Source organism: Orycteropus afer, unplaced genomic scaffold (assembly GCF_000298275.1).
Source record: "Orycteropus afer afer isolate SDZICR_OR568_19922 unplaced genomic scaffold, OryAfe1.0 scaffold00011, whole genome shotgun sequence".
Lineage (NCBI taxonomy): Eukaryota > Metazoa > Chordata > Mammalia > Tubulidentata > Orycteropodidae > Orycteropus > Orycteropus afer.
In genome coordinates, this window is record NW_006921598.1 from 4,939,305 (window position 1) to 4,941,997 (window position 2,693).

Here is a 2,693-nt window from a genome sequence, read left to right on the forward strand (position 1 = left end):
TAACATTTAGTATGGATTACACTACAACATAAATAAAACAGCCCTCCACCAAAAAAAAAAAGAGTCCCACTGCCATGGAGTTGATTCCACTTCATAGTGACACTATAGGATAGAGAAGAACTCCCCTGTAGGGTTTCCAAGGCTGTACATCATTATGCAAACAGACTGCTTCTTTTTTCTTCCATGGAGCAGCTAGTGGGTTTTAACTGCTGAACTTTTGGTTAGCAGCTGAAAACTTCAACGACTATGCCATCTGAGCTCCAAAGAAACAAAAATCCTCACAATTGGACCAATAAGCAACATCATGGTAAATGGAGAAAATACTGAAGTTCTCAAGGATTCCATTTTACTTACAATTCACACCCATGGAATCAGTGGTCATGAAATCTAGCAACATATTGCATTGGGCAATTCTACTACAAGAGACCTCTTTAAACTGTGAACAAGCAAGAATGTTACTATGAGGACTAAGGTGGTTGTTGTTATGTGTGTTATGTGCTGTTGAGTCATCTCTAACTCATAGAGACCTTATGTACAACAGAACAAAACACTGCCCAGTCCTGTGTCAGCCTCACAATCCCTACTATACCTGAGCCCATTTCTGCAGCTACCGTGTTAGTCCATCTCATTGAGGTACTTCCCCTCTTCCCTTGACCATTTATTTACCAAGCATGACATCCTTCTCCAGATAATGATCCCTTCTGAAAACATGACCAAAGTAAGTGAGACAAAGTCTAGCCATTCTCACTTCCAAGGAGCATTCCAGCTTCACTTCTTCCAGGACAGATTTGCTAGTTCTTTAAGCAGTCCATGGTACTTTCAGCATTTTTCACCAACACCACAACTCAAAAGTGTCAACTCTTCTTCAGCTTTCTTATTCATTGTTCAGCTCTTACATGCATATGAGGTGATTGAAAATACCATGGCTTGTGTTAAGGGCATCTTAGTCTTCAAAGAGGTATCTTTGCTCTTAAGCACTTGAAAGAGGTCTTGTGTAACAGATTTGCCCAATGCAATACATCTTTTGATGTCTTGACTGCTGCTTCCATTGACATTGATTGTAGAACTAAGTAATATAAAGTCTTTGACAACTTCAATATTTTCTTCCCTCATCATGATTATGCTTATTGGTCTAGTTGTGAGGATTTTTGTTTTCTATATATTTAGATGTAATCCATACTGTGGACTACAGTCTCCAATCTTCATCAGCAAGTGCTCCAAGTGATCCTCACTTTCAGCAAGCAAAGTTGTTCATCTGCAGTCTCCAATCTTCATCAGCAAGTGCTCCAAGTGATCCTCACTTTCAGCAAAGTTGTGTCATCTGCATATCTTAGGTTGTTAATGATCCTTCCTTCAATATGGATGTCATGTTCTTCTTCATATAGTCCAGCTTCTCATATTACTTGCTCAGCATATAGACTGAATAAGTATGGTGAAAGGATACAACCCTGATGCACTCCCTTCTTGATTTTAAACCATGAAGTATCCCCTTGTTCTGTTTGAACGATAGCTTCTTGTTCTATGTACAGGTTCTTCACGAGTACAAATAAGTGTTCTAGAATTCCCATTCTTCTTAATGTTATCCATAATTTGCAATGATCCACACAATCAAATGCCTTCACATAGTCAATAAAACACAAATAAACATCTTTCTAATATTTGCTTTGAACCAAGATCCATCCAACATTAGCTATGATATCCCTCACTCCATATCTGCTTCTGACTCCACTTCCATTTTTGGAAGTTCTCTATCAATATACTGTGCAACCATCTTTGAATTATCTTCAGCAAGATTTTACTTGCATGTGATATCAATGATATTGTTTGATAATTTCCACATTCTCTGGGATCACCTTTCTTTAGAATAGGTACAAATATGGATCTCTTCCAGTCATTTGGTAGCCGTCTTCCAAATTCCTTGTCATAGCTGAGTGAGTGCCACCAGAACAACATCCGTTTGTTGAAACATCTCAATGGGTATTCTATCAATTCTTGGAGGCTTGTTTTCCACCAATTCCTTCAGTGTCTGTGTATTTCTTCCATCTTCTATTGATGTTTATTGCATCATTCAACATATTGCCCATGGAATCTTTCACTATTTCAATTTTAGGCTTATTTTTTTCCCTCAGTTTCTTAAGCTTGAGAAATACTGAGTGTGTTCTTCCTTTTTGGTTTCCAACTCCGGGTCTTTTCACATTTCATTTTAATTGACTTTGTCTTCTCAAGCTGCTCTTAGAAATCTTCTGTTCAGAATGTCCAGAATAACTGTCAACCTGTTATGCCTACACCCGTATACTCACCTACCAACTGACCCGATCCCCACTGACTCTGGCCTATAACCCTACTCCGACCCTGTAAAGCAGGAAGTAGCCAGAACAATAACATTGCCCTTTTATCACCAAAAAGGCCCAAATGTCAGGCGGGAAAGCAGTGCCAGTCAGGTGGGTAAAAGATTGAACCGGAAGAAGCTACAAACAGGCCAACCCGGATGCAACTTCCATCTGATTGGTTCCCACCTTATTTTGAACCAGCACAGGTCCTCCCCCCTCCCTTAACAACTGTGCTAATGAGGTTCTTTCACCTGATTGGTTCCCGCTTTTTTCCCTCTACTCGCACTCAGGTCTGCTATGCAATTATATAAACTTCTCCCCTGGCAGCACGACTTCTTGGGCCCCTCTCAGGGACCCGTGAAC